Source organism: Phalacrocorax carbo, chromosome 24 (genome assembly GCF_963921805.1).
Source record: "Phalacrocorax carbo chromosome 24, bPhaCar2.1, whole genome shotgun sequence".
NCBI lineage: Eukaryota > Metazoa > Chordata > Aves > Suliformes > Phalacrocoracidae > Phalacrocorax > Phalacrocorax carbo.
The window spans coordinates 6,024,781-6,044,835 of NC_087536.1; positions in this window are offsets into that span (position 1 = coordinate 6,024,781).

Below are 20,055 nucleotides of genomic sequence, written 5' to 3' on the forward strand. Positions count from 1 at the left end.
AGACTTTGAATATCTCCTTTCTATCCCCTTAAAAGCTTGCAATCCTAGAAATATTCTCTCAGTAAATTTTACATAGCTACCTGCTCTTGGTGATGGCAGATTGGTTGCTGTAAGTCTTACAGGTCTGTTTCCTAACTAGAAGCCTTAAAGTGATTTAAAGAATGAAAAGCAAATGGTACATGGCTCTCCCACAGAAGCAGACTGCCTCATGTTTCTGTGAAAGCCCTGGTTTGCAACAGCAGCTTAATGAAGGAAGCTGGATTCTGCAACAGGCTTGCAAGGCCTCTTTTTCCAGCTCCCTTCCCCCGTGATGTTCTCCCCTTGCTACGACACCACCTTTGCAGCGTGAACTGACAGGCCCAGGAATTCTTCCTGATGAAAAGCTGCAAAACTGATGTTTTGAGTTATCTGAGTTTCCATGAACAGCTGGTGGCCCTGAAATCTTTCATACATATCAGAGCCCCACCTGGTAAAGCAACCAGAGCAGCCCTTAACCTCTTGATTGGACTGTGTAATTACCATACTTAACAGCTCTGTTACTGGAGTGCCAAGGGATCAGCCAAATCATGGACTGCATTGTATTAGCTCATTTGCAGACAATGTAGTCCCTTCTTGGGGCCCTTCTCATTTGTTTGCATTTACAGTGCCACAGAGAAACTGCTATATTAAGAAAAGGAAAAAGGATGTAGGAACTAAAAAAAGAAACAGTCTGATTTGTTTCAGGTTTGCTTTGGGATTGTTCATTGTATTTAATGATCAGGTTTCTTTTCAGCTCAAAATTATAAGAGATTTAAAACAAGTTTTTTGTTTTTTTTTTTTTAAAGATCACTAGTAGGATTACCTCAGCCATCTCCTTGTCTCCTTCCTTGGATTACTATAATCATGAAAGCGAGGAGGCTAATGAGTACTGAATTATGCTCCTGGGGCCAATTTCATTACAGTCATCTCTTTTAACGCATGTATACAGCACCTTAGATTTTAAGCACGTGATTATGTTTTGCATTTAGCATCAGCTTGAAATATACCTGTTCTGGCCCAGTACTATCAATATTTCACCTATTGATTCTCTGCAGGGCTAAGTAACAAATACACATCAGATTATTATTCAAGCAGGGAGGGTTTCTTCCTTCCTAGGTCTTCTGTTGACCTCAGTGCTGACCCAAGGCAGCCCCTGTACTGCAGCTCTGCATGTACATTATGCCATTGTATTTATTATAGCAAGCACCTACAGGTATAACAAGAAAACTATCATACAAAGACAAAAGAAAATGACAGACCTTGCCCTCAAATGCTTATATCAACCGAATTATCTTATTTCTAAGCTTCCTTCTAAGCAAGGCATAAGGATATGTTTGGAACCACCCAGGATATAAGATTTATTAAGCTTAAACTCTCCCCAATACATTTAATTTTGACTTAGAGTTGATTAGAGCCCACATGACCCAGAAGATGGTCTCAATCACACTTATTAATTTCCTGAGGCAGGTATGTCTATGCCATTGAGGAATTGGTTAATGAAAGCTAGACTGCAGCAACAGTACCAGTAACAGAAATATAATATGCCTCATTTTAGCCTGTTTCACACACCCCTTTTGACTGGCACACATTGTAATAACTCAGAATGAACCAACTCCTACATATTTCTGCAAAAGAGACAAGGAATTGCTCTTCTGGATTTCAATTCCTATTCTTCAAAAATTACCAAATTGATTGCATCGTAAGTTTCCATTCTGAGTAATGCCTCTTGCTGGATCAGCCCAAGCACTGCAGTGCAGGCTGCTGCCCCCGGTTAAAACAAAGGAAGGAGGGGAATCCACATGCCATCCCATCTTGATTTAGTCAGCAAGCAGCAGCTAAACTCCTTCAGAGACTGTTTGCACGCTTGTTCCTCTACGAGTGTCACCAAAGCTAATTTACTATAACTAACCTAGGTCCTGTCAGTTGTTGTAATTTTCTGTTGAGGTAAAACCTCCAGCTCCAAGCTGACAGCGTTCTAGCTGGGAAAGATTAGGTCCGGCTGGAGAGGGGCAGCTCTAAGACTACGCCCTGGATTGTCACAGCAGTAGGATCCCACGTTGCCTAAATTACCATTACTGAGAGCTACACACACACACACACGGCATAAGGGACTGGCAGCACCCCAGTGTCAAACAGCTCGGGGCTGTGAGGCAGTGCTCTGCAGAGGTGACAGCTCTGGGGAAGTCATAAAATACCACTGTGCTCAATGATACAGCCTAGAGAGCAAGCATCAGAATCCAGAGGTGGGCCACATACCCTGGGCTAAAATAAGAACCAGCTATTGTGTCTATACAGGACCCAGGCTGGACCTTGAACAACAGCTCCGTCTGGAAGGGCCAAAATATTCTATGGGGTTTCTTACTTGCTTTGTCCTTTTACATTCTCTTCCTGTCAGTAGGCTCAGAGAAGGACCGAGAGCAAAATACTAAAATATACTGTGGAAAACATCTAGCTGCAAAGACAGAAAAGACAATCTTGGCTAATGAAGTTGCTGCTTAACGTCTCTCCCTGTTCTGCCCTAGTTTTCCTATACAATACTGAGATACTTAGGAAAGTTGATCCTAATTAACTAATGATGTGAATTTAGAATGGTTTAGTTAAAACACAGTTAGCCTCATGAGGACACACGTTCATAACTGAAGCAACTTTTAATTCCATCCAGAGAGAACAGGTATTGTCGAGAGCAATCAAGTTACCACGACTTAATAACTTCATATCGGGCAGAAGCTGCCTGTGCATATGCTCTTAGCCCATCCTAACTGCCAAGGAAAACGTTCGCTTCACTGGGATTTTGCTTTACAATCGAGCCAGGGTAAAAGCTGTGCATGGTCACTAACCACAGTGCACCTGACAGGTGGTAGCTCAGAAAGCTGTGGGGCTTGGTCTTTTCTAATCCTACATCCACACTGAATTATGTTTCCTTTAGTTTTGACAGAGGTTGTCCACACCACGATTTAAGGTCACATAATTAGTCTGCTTTGAAAGTTCATTTGGATTAGTTTTGATATGTCTACCTGTACAAACAAGCTTCAACATCTTTGTTGCTTCACCAGCAGCACAGAAATCCCTATGAATGCATGTTGCGAGCACATTTCTGAGTTTGCACGCCCTGACTACAGATTTTAAGCGTGACTATGAAAAATGCCAGCCTTTAATTTCAGTAGACAACTACAGGTGCTTCCTTAATACAAATAGTAATCAATAGGAGTCCTGCAGATAGGCTATTAGAAAAGCTGCGCTCCTGTTCAGTTTTTATATTAATTTTACATTCCAAGATTGATTCAGATAAACATCTGAGATTTTACGTGCTTATCTGAACCTTCAATCCTCTGATACTGAGGTAACATCATCAGAAGTATTTAGCACACAAACACAGCAAATAAAATTCATGGAGGTGAATACTCAAACACCAGTGTATCCTGGGTGACAGTTACCTCATAGGGGGAACAAATTCAAGGTCAATGTCTCACTTAGCTCCAAAGCCACAGTTCTTAAATTCTTAATAGGATTTTTCAAAAATCAGACTGTTTTATTCCAGGATCTTAGGAATGAAATAAACAAGCTTGACTTTACATTTGTGCTCTCTCCAGTTTGCTGTTTCCTTAATGAAGTCAATGGAGCTATACAGACGCACACCAGCTGGGTATCTAACTCTCAAGCATCAAAAGCCATTACTTCTTTCAAAAGAACAATGTATATACTGGAGCATTAAAAGGTCTCTTCTACAGTTATGATTTACTTAGCTCATCACAAACATGCTGCAGATAAATACCTAATTTCCAGCATTATGGATATCAGAGGGTAGGCTGCTTTCTCTGGTCACAGATTGAATTTATCATTACCAGCCAAAAGCACCCTACAGATTCAGCAGAGGGCAGAGATCAGTTGTTTCATCCAAATGAAACATCCTTCTCCTTAATGGCCTTTGAGTTTGTCCCATCCTTCCTACTTTGTCCCTTGGCCACAAGATGATCACAAACGCTTTTGGATGCACATAAAATAATCATTCCTGAAAACAATTTCCCCATGATTAAAGATCCGCTGCTGCTAAAAATATTTAAAGCAGGAATCATCCTGAATAATAGACTTGGCAACATGCACAAGAGATGACAAAAATTGCTGGCACTGTGCAGAAAACAAACATCAAAAGACAAAATAGCATCAGACACCGTGAAGCACTGGATTTTTTTTTCCCCTTTTTGCTCTATGCCATTCTGCCAAGGTTGTTTGTGCATCTTTGTGTAACTCCAGCTAATCGCACAAATTCTTCAAGATACTCTTTGAGATTTGCCTGGGATGGCACCTACACTTGTGTGCCCCTTGTGCTGCTCCCATTCTGAACCACCTTCTTGGTTCTAAATGAAAAACTACATTCAGTAGCAAAGGACCAGGGGTGTTCCATTCTGCAGCTTTTATTCCACCTCATTTGCTTACTTTTTTTCCCCTAAAGAAACGTTACAGAAGTAGCGACATTTGCTTGCTCCTTCCTCCCTTCCCGTGAAGGAACTCTCTCAAGACACATTTGCTTGCTAGTCCAACAGGTCACCCATTACTGCCACCACACTGCTCTTGTGTTAAAAAAAATGTGTAGATGCAGCACTTCAGAGCATGGTTTAGGAGGCCTGGGGGTGTTGGGGTGACAGTTGGACTTGGTGATCTTAGATGTCTTTTCCAACCTTAATAATTCTATGAGTTATTGATAATTCAGCTGATAATTGGTTCTAATGGATGCAGTATGGAAGTACTGCTAATGAAGGTCCTGGTCCAGAGAGGTTACCTGGATGCATCCCTGAGACCACAACAGCATCTCAAGCACCAAGGTCAGAGGGAGTTGGCACCATCCTATTCCCCAGGAAAGCCATGGCACCTGGCAGGATTGGGTTGTGTGAAAATGCTGCTATCATTTATTTTTCACAGCGACTTAAAATTATGCGTGCAAAGCACCGTGCAGATTTATAGCATTGCACAGATCTGTAAAAATGCACAGCTTACCCCAACCTCCGAGAGCACATGGCCCCAGAGACCTTTCTAGGGACAACAAGGTACATGCAGCAAGTGATCTCGGGGGGCTCATCTCAAACACTGCTCTGCATTTGCAGCTTCTTCCAGGAAGAGCTGCATGTGGCTAAATGTACTCTGCCTCAAAAAGAGGCTCAGGGGGCTCTGACAACATGAGGATGAGACCACAGCATAGATCAGACAAGTTTTTGTGGAATCAGCGCTGTGCTCAGTCTTCCAGTGTCAGAACCCATGGGAAGTGAGCAGAGCAGTGGTAGCATAAGACGAACCAATACAAATCTGGGCTTTGTCCTTTCCACCCCAGGGAGCTGATCTCTTTTTGTGGCTGTGGACAGGCACATCCTCACTTTTACCGTTGCCTCTGAGATCAGGGAGGGAATGAAAAGCAGGAGACAGAATAGGCAAAATCCCTCTTCACTAATTTTAGTCCTTTAAGCATTATACGCAAGTGAACTATGAGGAAAAAATACAGCTACTTCAAATGATACAGGCATACAGGGCTACATCTTAGGAGCCTTTTCAATTAAAGGGTCTTAAGAGGCTAGCTAGACACTGCTAAGAGGTACATGACAGTAGCATGTTTGGCAGGATCTGAGAAAAACCCTTTGGGGAGTTGAGAAACAGCAATGAAATCAATTGCATCAAAGCAAGCATAGGAAGAGGTAATGACAGAGGACACAAGAGAGGTGAGGAAATGACCTTGCTGAAAGCTAAGCAGACTGAAGGATAATAGTGCTGAAGGACTGTACTCCCAGGAATATCAAGCCTGAATGTAAAGGGGCCAGTTCATAGGATTGGCTGTGAACACAAAATGCAAAGAGGTGTTTTGCAGGTCGCTAATCTCTGCGGATCCTGTGAACACTGATGCAAAGGATCAAGTTTGGAGTTGTATTTACACTCACACAAATACCTAACAAGAGCAGAGGATTTGGCCAGGTCTGGCTTAAAGACTGCTGGAGCCCAGGGGAGCTTTCTGACTGGCATCCACAGTTTGGTACGAGGCTGATGACCATCTTGGACAGACACAGAACAAGCCGTTCTCTTGTTCTGTAAAGGTGCAAAGTAGAGACATGAAAACTATGCAGATAGTCTGTCAAGCCATGTCAGATGCTCCTTAGCACGCTTGGGTGTCCAATTAAGAGTGAGAACTGTGCAGCCAGTGCATGTGGATATCTGGTAGGGGTTTTTCCAGGGTCAGAGGATAATGACCCCTAAAGTTTAAAGACTTTCAACACAGCAGTACAGCAACCCTGCCAAATCCTGCTGTCAGTTTGAAGGCTTGTTAGCAACACTTCTCCAGTTTATCTCCCTGTGATTAGTGAGTTTCCAGTTGCTTAGACCATGTGAAAGAGCAAGGGCTAACAAGGTTTAGATTTCACCTTCCACACATAAAAGCAATAGCATTTTTACTTCATTTACTTGGTTGTTTGGGGCTTTGTTTTGTTTCTTAGGGGGAAAAGTTGTTCTGGTCAGGAATCTCCCTGAATGCACTGACAATAATAAATATACCCAATTACTTCTACTGGAATTTTTTTAAACTTCACTGGTATTTGTGCAAACACTCCCACGTGCGCACAAGGAGTTATATAGGGATCAGGTTCTTAAGCAAGCACAACAACTATCTGTGTACACACAGGCATCACCTATAGATGTATTGATGTAAAGACAGTAAGCCCCCAGCATATCAATGGGAGCACACACATACACCACCAGCATGAAAGCTGCATGAATGATGTTCATACAAGCACTTGCTTATGCAGATATCTGACTGCCCCTGGACACACGGGCATGAAGTCTGGGCATATGCTCAGCTGCGCTGATCAGCATAACCATCACGTATGCATGCTTGCGTATTTGCACAGCCACATGTGCCCATCTGATGCAGTCTCAGGCAGACACACACATTCTCTAAGTGAGAGCAAAAGATTCAAAACCTTCTTTCCTGAGGAAGAAGTACCTGGCTCGCTATTCATGGAGCTAATCTTTCTAATTAAAATGCATAACATTAGCATGAATTATTGCCAGATGCAAAAAAAAAAAAAGAAATAGAGGTGGGAAAATTCACTCTAGCCTGACTCTGGGTCCTCGTATAGCCTACAAAGTCTGAGTTGGTCCCTACATTCTGTGCTTACCATCTGACTACCAGCATCAAGACATCATGTATACAATGGCTCTGGACCTGCCATTGCTTCTACCCTGTGATAGGCTACTTCAGTACTGCAGCAGATCCTCCCCCCCCCTCAAGTTTTACTATTCATATTAAATCTTCATCAATGCAGCAGATAAGTCAGCTACACAGAAAAACAGGAGGAAAGTAGCTGCGGCTCAAAGTGCATTTTCTTCCAGAACCCAAAGGTGGTGCTGTTGCATTTACTGTTAAGGGCAGTACTCTTTGGCAAATAGGCTTTTTTTTTTATTAAAGAAAACATTAAATCAAGTTGCCTGTAGATTAAAACTGTATTGTTTAACTTCACAAGGCATATTTAAGTCTGGCACCCACATGTATGCCTTCTCCATTAACATGTCTGGTGTATCTGTATTCCTCCTGCCACTGCTCAGCTCGCTTTTAGCCAGAGGTACAGACTGGTGCATGGCATCACCAGCTAAGCAGCCTTAGCGAGGTTTTAACAGAAATGGAAGTACTGGAAGGACAAGTCCTCCAGGCTCTCTCAGACCCTGAGTAGCCACTTGTCCCAGAGGAACTACAGGCTTCACAAAACCTTTTCCAAGCTTCTGCAGCATCAGCTTCATGCATTGGAGGCTACAGCCCGAGACAGTCTGCAATGGCTGAGAGCACACCTTGGCACCATCCAAGCCCATGAACAGAATGAAAAGAGCACTGCACAGCCCAGAGAGTGCAGAAGAGCGGGTACAGCGAGAAGGGGCTGCAGTTACGACACAAATGTGTACAGCAGAAGCAGGCAGAGAGTTCAGTCATGGTGGCACGATCGCTGAAGGCAGGAAATCCAACCCAAGCCACCACAACTAAGACAGCAAAGCGCCCAGTTTTCAAACACAATGCTTACTGAATGCCTTTCCAACACCCACAGCTCCTGAGCAGCCTAGAACTAAAGATCACTTCATATGCAGTGCGTCAAAGTGGTTTTCAGAGAAAAGCACACCAGAAAAATGGTCAGGCTTCAAATATCAGAGGTCAGGAATGTCAATATAATAATGCCAAGCAGTTTTGGGAGCGCAGGTTTCATTCAGCTAATGTTAATGGATGATTTCTGTTCAGTATTTAAAGGAAGGGGCTAAGGTTAAGCTCCTTGCCATTGTACCTCGTGGGGAAGATTCCTCTTGTTCCTAAACAGGATGAAAGGAGGAATGATCAGAAATGATAGAGGTCAAAGCTGTGAATGCTGGGTAAAAAGACTAAATAAAACCTGAGAAACATGAAAAGCGAAAAGAAAAATTCCACTCTATATCTCCACCATATGAAAATGCTATTATAATTTTTAAATCATCTACTTGTTCTTTGACGCCCACAAGAAATTAGCTAACTGAGGCGTCTCTACTCATGTATTTCATGAATTTCTCTGATGAATGAATTGCTTGTCTTAATGGAGGAAAGAAACACAAGGGCACTGAAGCTGGAGTATGGAAATGCAAGGAGATAAAAGGGGGCTATATAATCGAAGACAGAATAATGGAGGATTTTATGTATTCAGTGAATTGGAAGAGATATAATACGTAACTAATAAAGCAAGGATACTTACACAAGCTACTAGCCTGGCCCCTGCAGGGAACCCATTGGGATTCTCCTCATTTCAAATTGGCAATGAAAATTCCAGGGTGTGCTCATAGATGGCCAGCATTTTCCAGTTGCAGACTTCGGAGAAAACGTTACCCCAAATTTTAGGGAAATACCTGCAACAGGAAGGCTTTTCATGTAAAGGTGTTTATCTAGTAAGAGGTGAAGTTAGGTGTTAAGTTTTGCTTAGGGAGATTTATGGATATTCTTACTGGAATAGTCAAATGAACACAATAGTAAATTTGGTTTGTTGACTAGCATTCAAGAAAGTATGGATGATAAAAGATGGAAACAGATAAGTGACATCTATTTCAGGTTTGGTTTTTTAATTGTAGATGTAGAAAAGAAATACAAAAGGGCAGGTAAGTTCCTGTTGATCAGCAGACAGGTCAACCTAATTGTGTACGGTTCCTGTATTATATTTTTCCACATTTATTGGTAATCCCATGTAAACAGCTCCAAAACAGAAATGCAGGAAGTTCTTTTAGTATCCGTAACATTGCCAGTAAACACATTTGAAGAATGAAAATGGAATACCATTGTCTATTGGCCTCTTCCAAACTCTGCATATAAATATTTTATGATTCCTTTGGTTCCATCTTTACCTTCTCATCTTTTGATTGAAGTAAAAGCTGATCTTCAGTAAAATACCCCTTAACAGCTTCATAAGCCAAAAGCGCCTAGAAACGCATCTCTATTCTCAGCATCCTCCTTAATGAATGTGGAAAGCTCTCTTCAGCACTGTAAGTGTATAAGATTGATAAAGATTCTATTTACTTTTTTCCCCCTTATAAGAACTTAATGAGACAAAATTGGTAGCTCGTAATCAGGCATTGGCCTTTTCATCTCTCTGGGTTTTATTTACAAAAGCTTATTAGAGCAAAGCACACTAAGTGATATGCAGCAATAACTAGAGTATTGCTTAACGATCCCTAGCAGGCAGCACAAAGCACAGAAAATTAAACAGGAAAGGTGATTATAGAAATGTTACCTAACGTAAACAGAACCCTTCCCCCCACTGCCAGAGCCCCCAGTGCTGCACATGAATCTGCAGATGAATCCACTGGCTGGACCACATCTTTCCAGCCAGTTGCATCGCTGCACTGAGGCAGGTTTTCTGGTGCAGCTCTGGACCCAAATGAGGCAGCTCCCTGCAAGCCAGGAGCTAGAGCAGAGTCAGCTTTGCTGTCCATTATATGTGATTTTCCAGCTTCAACACATTTTTGGTGTTAAAAACGGTAACTACCAATGTTCATACATAGAAGTTGCTCTGTGTCTTAGGTTTCCCCTCTGTAAAATGGGAATAGTATCTAACTCTTTCAAACTTGGCAAGAACTGGGGCAATCTTTTAACATCTAATTAAGAACAGGAAGTACAAGGAAGGGCCGAAGAGCTAGAATTCTGCAGAGAGAAAATCCATAATAGGCTTCCAACAGGAACTCCTGCTTTATCACACACACTGCCAGTTTTGCTTACAAATAGAGCAATACAGTTGCTCCTTCTCCCTCTGTAATTTGCTGCTTCAGTTTCATCCTGATAAATAGAAACACCATGCTTGCATAGGGAAAGAGAAGTTACTGTATCATAGGAAGCAATCACCATACACAAAACAAGCACTCTTAGTAATTAAACTACTTCCAGCCCCCTTTCTCTGTTCCTTTTCAGCATTGCGCTGACAGGCTGTTTATCTTTGGCACAGCAGAAGCAAAGGAAGCAGCAAAATGTTCTTGTAGCAATTCGCTCACAGGAGGAGGGGAGAGACAGAAAGGCTGAAGACAAATACATTCAGTTTTTGGTGCCAGCATTGTTTCTTTAAAATGCATACTTGAACAAGGATCAGATCTCTAGGTAATTGCCCAGGTGACTATTTTGATAGAGACCCATCAACTCACTCGCTTGTAACATTAAGTGCTCTGTGTTCTGTCCAGATGTTTCTCCAGTACTATAACTATGCTCCAGCTGTGCAGACATTTGCATCTTGCTCCGCTGCTCCCATCTGAAAGGGGAGTTTCTGCATTAGAGGAGCAGACTCTTGTGCTGATTGACTAAAGAAAAGTGATCTAAGAAGAGTAAACAGTTTGAATACACAGAATAAGGAGAAAGAATGAACTAGCCAGCGGCTTCCTAGAGCCGACAGCTTGCCTTGTTAACACACTGGCACAAGGACAGCGCAGTGGAAGGCTATTTCCAGCTCCTCCATACACTCCACATGGGATCTTATGTGTGTGACCAAAGTTCAGTGTCACCCCACCTGAGCAAGAGGGCTGCTAACTCCTTTGTCCAAATTGTCTATTTATATCAAATTCTTCCAGCTAGGGACTGCCTTTTCTACATTTGTACAATGGGACTTTGATCTCAGCTGGGGCTCCTCACTGCTGCCGTAATACAAATGAACAGTTGTATGAGTCCAAGATAGGCTGCCTGGATCAGAATTCTAAGCTTGCGAAGGTGGTATTTTGGCTTCCGCTTCAGACCCATCCCTGCAAGTAATTGTGGTGAATCTGGATGTGGAACAGAAGGAAAGGTGCTAGCAGACTTCCCTGGTGCGGTTAACCTGCAGTCTAACAGACCCTGCATTGCAGGCTTGGTTCCTCCCTGACCCTCCCTCAAAACATGTGGTCGCAGAAAATATGGGTCTCTGGCTCAGTGCCCATTCCCCATCGACAGACACACTGTTCGAGTGCTCTCAATTTGCATCTGTCGTTATCTTTTGTGTGTGCCGAGGTTTAATGTGCAATAAATGTAAACGGGTGATGTATATTCTGCATTTATTAGCTCTCATTTCTCCTTGGCATCATACAAAGTTATGTCTCGCAAGAGCTGCTTTCTGGTCTACCAGAAAGCCCCCAAAAATGGAGGTTTGTTGCTATTGTTACTAGGTATTTTCTTCTGAAAAATCAAGAGTATTATTTGTAATTATTAATGGAATTATAAACTAACTTCACCCATTGTTTTTAGCTAGCTTTCAGCAGCTTTGACTTGAGACTTGTCCAGCAGATCAAACACTGAGCTGAAAACTTTAAGACCACAGGCCTTCTGGTAGGTCCTACTTTTGGCCCGAATTGGTCAGAACACACATAGGTAAACTGTATTTCCAGGCATATCCCATAAGCCATTAGAAATGAGCATTTCAATGTAATTGTGCTCATAGTTTCTACCTTAAGAGACATCCTCTGTCTACACAATAACAGAATGTTCTGTTCCTGCCTACGTACCCCAGTGGTGCTTGAAATCATTCCTTTCATCTTCTAAATATTCAAGGATGAAGGGGTAATATACAAAAGCATAGCTTGCTTTGAAGCCATTCAGACTAAAGACCTGTAATTCAGGTAATGGTGATGGGCCACAGCCTTGCTCTTCAAGAGATAATTTATGCCACTCTCTGCAGGGAGGTTTCCACATCCCCCCTCCTCTCCTGGTGTATTTTCCCATATGCAAAAACCCTCCTGTGTTTATATCCATCCAGCTGGCATTCACAGCAGATAGAGGAGAGCACTATGCAAGGAACTGCTCTAAGGAGAGAGGTTATAAGCTGACTTGTTCTGCAGCCTTCTGACCCTCAGTGAACAGACACACACTAACTGGAAGTCATGAACGGTCTCAGGTTAAACATCAAGTATATGCAAACACTGCTTTGTTAGCCCCAGCTGCTGCAGCAGGCAAGAGTTCTTTATTAAATGTGCTGAAAGACTATAGGCTCTCAACCATCACCTTTCCCTGGCCTGTAATTACACGGGCACATTTTATACAGTCCCCTCAGCAGCTTCACTGCTTTCACCCAGCTCCCCCCATCCAACACTGAACAAGAAAATTTGAAATCAGAGCATCACCTTGCAGTTGCAGCCACAAGCTGCACTTGCCTCCCATAATATAACTGTAAAATGGCTACGTTTCCACTGAAGTCTGGTGGTTTTTATCAGTTCCTGTGAAGTTTGGGGAAAAATCCCATCATGTCCCTCATTTGCCACCTGTAAAATGGAAACTATCACCCTGCCTTTTCCTCCACATATGCCTTACGCTTTTAGGACATCATTGCATCAGGGAAGGAACTAGCTCTTAGGTTATAGAAAAGATTCACTATCAAAATAGCTGCAATGGTTTAAATTGTTCTTTTGACAAAAGATACTATCCTTAAAGGTTTTCTGGTAAAACAGAGCACATGAACTCTCTTCATACACTTTAGTGAAAAAATTTGGCTTAGTTATAGCTGCTGCAGTAGGCACTCTGAGCTTAGTGACCAGCCTTGCACTGCTTTGGAACATTGCTACGTTTTATTATATGGGAAGGCTAGTGGTAATAAAGGCAAGGCAGTAATATTTTAAACCGCTTTTGCCATTGTGGCTATGAGCATCTCTTGGTGTTACTCTTGTTTCCAGAGCATTTGGCATCATTCCCTGTCTTAAGTGTGAGGCTTTCTGGGATAAGTGTATGCCATTGATAGAGGGTGTCCAAGAAAACCAGTAGCATAGTTATACTTTCAGCACTTGATAGCAAATGAAGTAAAAGGCTGTGGTTACAATAACTACACCCATTCACAACCACCAGCCCTCAGTGTCTTGTGAAACCACTGCCTTGTCAGGAGTACAGCCACAGCTAAATAAACTGCCAGTTGTTGACGAAGCCCCAGGAACACTTTGGGGTTTTACCAAGGTCTTGAAGACAGGCTGCTTCCAGGCCACACAGAGGTCCTCTGCTTTACCCCATGGGTAGAGAATTATCAAACATGTTTGAACAGAAGCACTAGAGAAGCACACTCGGGGGTGCACAGAGGGTGCCCATGTGGGCACTTGTGTTCTCCACAGATAACTTGGATCTCGCTTCATTGCCGCTTTATCAAACCAAGTAAGGCCAGATGGATGCATTCTGCTGACACTTATCAGGTCACATCATATCATAAGGATCTGGCAATCAGGGAAAAATGTCATCTGCCTTTAGATTGAAACAATGCCTCAGCATACAGGTCAGGACAGAGTTCAGAAAACAGTGAAGAAATGGCTCACCTGGGACTGAGGAGGGGTCTCAAAATGCCATGAGCACCAATAAAGCTCTGGACTACATCCACCTCACAGAAGGGGAGCCACAGGTACCTCAGGTTGGCAGGCAGTAACTGCAGAGCTCACTGTCGAAGATCTTTTAATGCTTCACACAGGTGAGCTCCAGGTCTGCAGAGAAGTCTGATCTCTGCACACAGATGTTAGGGACTTGCCTAGGCTGAGGCACTGCAGAAGCTACAGCAGGTTGCAAAAACCTTGGAAGTGACAAGGCAGCTGGTGTGCTGTGATTGCTGCTTATCTCACTAATCACAGCAGTCTGACTCGCTGCTCCCCACATCTGCCTGCAGAATCCAGCTGTTGCTCCTTGTGTTATACTTTGAACACTGTCTCTGAGGGCAAGCACGACAGTCCAGAGAGATTCCAGCACAGCCTGCCCCTCAGTGACAGCCATAATGAAGACCAAGGGTTTATTTTTCTAGATACCAGTTGAAGGATTTCACAGCTTGATTAACAGTGCTGATAGTAATTAGTAATTTTAGATTTGAGATTTTTCATAACAGCTACCAGTATGACTATTCCCACTATTACTACTACAGCTAATAGTAACGCAATACATTTTTACCACTTATTTCAGTATCAAAATCTGCCTGGTTATTTCTGTTCAATCACTTCCAGATTCCTGCTAGTCTGTCCTTGGGAAACTTGCCACTCACCTATTGCTAGGAATTGTTGTAAATTAATTTTTGCTGATTGTGTTTCAAACCCAAGAACATGGAGAAAACTAATTTGTAGAGAGCGTTTCCATTCCTGTGTACCAGTGATACACCTGTGGCCAGATTTGGAGCATCTCCAAGCCAGGAGATGAGAAATGGAACCTCACTATGCAATAGCAAAATAGGTGTTAAGAGACCAGCAGAGGGGATGATCACAGTCCTGGATGGATTCTCATTCAAAGACTGAAAAGATGGCAGGTAAAAATCTGCACTCACTGATTAGTCCTTTTGACACTGAATTCCATTAAATTAGGACCAAAATTTCAGCTCCGAGTGGTTTAGTTCAGAGAAATTGAAGTATACACATATATAGCCCAGAGAGGTGGTTGATGCCCAACCCCTGGAAACACTCAAGGCCAGGCTGGACAGGGCTCTGAGCAACCTCATCTAGCTGAAGATGTCCCTGCTCACTGCAGGGGGTTGGACTAGCTGACTTTTAAAGGTCCCTTCCAACCCAAACCTCTCTACAATTCTGTGATGTCTATTACAGGGCTATGTATAAATTTGTGTGTACAGGGTATATCACTGCCCACAGGGCATTTAAACACTCTGGTTTTAAATCAGACTTAAAACAACCTGGGCTGAGCAGAATCATCTTCTACAGGTAAGTGCTATCCCAACTGGCCACACAGGCATTTTGTACCTATGTTTCAGCAAGACCACCAGCAGAAGGAAGTTGGTCTAGATGACATCCTCAGGAAATCAAGTCTATTAAGCAGCACACCCCTCCCTCCTTACCTTGGAGATTTTGTCTGAATACAAAGAAAGAGTCAAGTAAGAAAGGAAAAAAGTGATAGAGGGACACAGCATCACCTAACTTTATAAATCTTCACTCTTCTAGTCTTTACCCAGTAATGAAACACAAACTAACCTACCTTTTCATTTAGACCAGTCAATGCGTGGTTCAACACCTAACCCATCCCTGTGGGTGACTAGAATCTGGCTGCACAGACTTATTCACTGAGTTGCTGCCTTAGTGCCCAACTATATAATTTAAATAATCTTCTGTTCCTCTGCAGGGACACAGCAGAAATCATACCTTCCTTGGATCTCCTGAGAGCAGACGCTCTGCTTGCCATCACACTGTTGGGAAGCTACATTTCCTGTGCAAAAAGATGTGGTATTGCTCCTTGAGAGGGCAACAGACCACCAGTTCCAACTCCTTTTAATACTTTGTGCACCATTGAGTGAAACAGACTTACTCCAGATTTAGGAAGGTGTACATGGGAGCACAGCTAAGATGAATGACAACATATTAAAGCCTATTACCTCCTATCAGTCAGTTATATTGTAAAGACATTGGGCAATTTAATTTTCTTTTTCCTAATTATATTTCTTATTCCATGTTTAGGACGTACATTTAAATGCAATACTGGGAGGCAGGTAGATTCTCTTATATTTCCAGTGAACTCTCAAGCACCTGTGAGCAGGACACAGTGAGAGTAGGCAGCTCTCTGGTTTCCACAGGTAGCATTGCCACATTCACTTCCTACCACCATGGATTTAGCTGACATTAATAAGCTCCTGTCTGCATAAAAAGAGCTTCCAACCACGACTTCTAACCATGTGCTTGGCTGCACCCCCATGTGAGTGTGATTCACTGCTCTGGAAAATGGCTGCAGGGCAGAAAGAAAAGGGCACTGGCTCCTATGTTCTCCTGGCCAAACACACACACGAAAGGAAGGAAATAAATATCAGCCTTGGCAAACCCACAGATAGCTCAGATCATCCTCACGTAATAATGGGACACTGATGGCCTCCAACTGCCAACATTTGCTTAGGGAGAAAGATTAAGTGTGTATGGTATTCAGATTAATTTATAAATTATATCCTCAGGACACCTCAGTGACAGAAAACTCCTACCAAGACAGTAGAAAAAACAGATGGAGAATCTTTTGTCAGTGTCCTGCATCACACAATCATGACATACTGCCAAACCAGTTCCCTCACCGCAGCGGAGCAGGAATAGCCACAGCACTTGCTCCCGACCAAGCCCTGGGAGCAGTGCCAGACTTCCAGGCCCAGGTGTACAGCTGGGCTGTGCCCCAAACCCACCCTGTGGCAGGATGCATGCATTCACCACTGGTACCCTGGGTCATGCTCTGGAAAAAGTGCTCTCCTAGATTACAGGAGCTTAAGAAATCATTTTAATGTACAAAACCTAAACCAACATTTTCTCCAATGTTTTCCAATGCCTACAGGAAACAGTGCATCAGGCAAGAGACCACAGGATTTTTTCCATATGAAAACATCTACTTGTTTAGGATACTTCATACTTACATAGGAAAGTCACCAAAAGCACTTCAAGAATAACTAGCAAACCTAATAGAGTACTTTTTCTGGGAAAAACAAAGCTTTTTTACATAATATTCCCCCCCCCCCTTTAACTTGTTGCCACCTATTTTTCTAGTTTCTATAGAAGAGCAAAGCTTCTTATTTTTCACTGAGTTGACTGTCCCTTTTCTTTTTCTATTTATAAAAATAGAAGATGAAAAACAGAAGGTGGAAAAGAGAAGAGAAATAATACTTTCTTTTCCAGAGAAAATTCCCATAGGAAAAATGGAAAACTAGTTATTCCCTTTAAGTTATTTCCCACATAACAGCTATAACTTTTCTGACCTTCTCCAGTGAACAGTATTCGGTAGGACATGGCGATTTCTCCCTGGGAACATACAGAAAAGCAGCAGCAATATACTCAACTAAGCACGCCAGATCTCCAAACTTTGGCCTTAACACTAAATCACAGCTTTCTTTTTGACACCAGCAAGTAGCTATTGCAGCTCTAAGGCCGTACAGAGCAATAACTTACCCATCATGCAGTCTAGATGTTTCCTTTCATTGGCTTATACACAGGCACCTTCCAACTTTTATTTCCTCCTGCAAACTTTGACACATATTCTTCCCCTTGGCTGCAACAGGGACCTCCTGCTGTAATGAAGTGACCCTTGGTGTCACAAGGGCAGGTGTGCACTGGCTACCAGCCTGTTCCTAACAGCAGGGAGAAACTCCTGTGTTCAGCTCAGCACTCCACCAGTTAGCCTTCATTAGAGACAAAAACACCTGCCACCTTCACTGTCTTTTTATTTCTTTTGATCAGTACAGCCCACTCCACAGTTATCAACCAGTCCCTTCAGCAACCAAGTGAATCTCATGCCCAATTACAGGCTGGAAATTGGGAAGTCAACATCAGTTCAATCTGAGAGTGCAATACAGATCGTCGATCTTTTTCCCCAGTGCAGAAAACCTGTGCAACACCTGACATGCCAGTTGAAATTTCATCTTTCCCCTCTATTTTGAGGACCTAGACAGTACTTAGGAGATATGTAGGTCTCTTCCTACTTTTGGCCCTATTTCAGCAATATTTATTAGCAGGTCCTCGCCTGAAAATACGGCTTCAGATTCTGGATGGGGTTGACTCAAACACCAGCTTAAAGCTAAGTGCTCTATTTTTGCCACACAAGGGTCTGAGATGATGTTCATATCTTCTTTCACATGGAAATAGGATGAGAAGTCAGATCTCAAATATGGCTTCAGCTGGGATTTTGTGCAGCTACCTTACAAAAGTTATGTAACTATCAAAACTTCAGCCACTACCAGGGTGCTCAGGTCATTCATCTTGCCATAGCAAAAACTGGCTCAAGTATCAAAGGAATTCTTGATACAGAGAGGTCAGTTTTCTCACTTGACTCAGTTACACCAGAACCATTACAGTGGAAATAGTTATTATTGAAATAAAACTGATTTTAATGTTCTCTGTAAATTACTTATTTTATGGATCTTGTAATAAAACTACCAAATAATTTAATCATATACTAAAAAGGTTAGAACAAGCTAATAAAAAGGGAACATATTGTGAAGGAGGGGAAAAACAATGCGAGCAATCTGCAGTTTAAAAGCTAGAGCAATAAAAAGGCTTGGGCATCACACTTACGGGGCAGGTTCACCATGGGCACAAATTACATACTTCTATTGAAGATCCTGGTGCTAAGCTGAGTTGTACCAGCTGAAAATTTACCCGCAGGGAGATCGTGTTGCTCCCTGAGATGCAAGTGAACAAAGCAGCATTTAATACAAGTGATTAAAAGAGACAGACTAACATTTCTCATGCTTCCATACAGAACATAAGCTTAGGGTGATGAGAGAAACTGGATTGGGACAGAGAGTCAATTGGCCTTGTCATCTTTAAGGTTATGTTTTTGTACAAAAGCTTATCCTGCATCATCTTTATGTTTTTTTTCCTTTAGCATATCAATCACTTCCGCCTCCTGTGATGCCTTATGTTATTGCTTGGTCCTGACACTGTTCTATTTGGTGTAATCGTGCATGCCAATGCACAGGGCATGTAATCTTACCGCTGTGAGCTGTTCCCGCTTCACTCCCTTTGCACCAGCCTATGCAGTTCAGCTCCCCACATATTGAGGCATACAGTATTTCATCTTAAATTCTCCTCAGGGACACGTCTCACTCCATCCCCTCATAGGTCCCTAAAACAAAATAAGAAATTGTCATTTGTATATTCTCGCAAATGTTCTGGTCTGGAGTTAAAAAATGTACAAACAGCTCATAGATATTAGGACCAAATAAATTCATTTAGCACTTTATGCATTTCATCTTTAATCATGGTATTTCTGATATAAGGATATTCAAATTAAATCAAAGCAAGAAAGATAAAAGCCAGCTGACTTTAGTTGATCCAACCATCCAGGGAAAAAGTACATATTTTATTATTGCATCTGGGTTACTGATGAAGAGAAACAGAACACTGAAAGTAGAACACTCTGCAGCACTACACGGATGTAGTTCATCCCTGTGCAACAGTCTAATGCAATCTGTCACTGTGGTCCCACTAAGACCTGTTCAGGTGATAAGGTTAGGACCTTCGGAAGCTACTGACAGTGCACAAAATTGTTGTCAAATGCAAACTACTGCCAAATGTAGAACATGGAATCAGTTATTTTCAGTTGAACATTTATTGCTTTTACCAGCCTGGGATGCAGAAGTGCTTAAACACCATCACCTCAGGTTGCGTGCAGTTGCGTACCACTCCTCCCAAGGAAAGGAGCTGGGGTTACTAAAAGATGTTCTATAATCACTGTACACCTAAGGCCAGTGAAGGTGAGACAGGAAGAATCCTTACCTTGCATGTGAAACCACAACATCAGACATCCAGTTCCTTAAACACACGATGGAAGAATTAGCAAAAGCTCAGGGTTTGGGATTCCAGTGTTCTCATCCTCTGCTGCAGAGCTCTGTGGTACAGATTCAGAGCCTTAATATTTTCCTCTACTCTCATGCTCTTTTATAACTCAATTATCTATTTTATAAAGTACTTACAAGGATTAACCACTAAGAAGTGTGGGAACTGTTTTATTGCTTCTGTTCATACACAATACAAAAACTTTTCACAAACACTGTGGATAGTTGCACTGTAAACCTGTCTCTTAACGACTACTAGCACAGAAAAAATAAGGCTATATAATTGATCACCCATATCAAA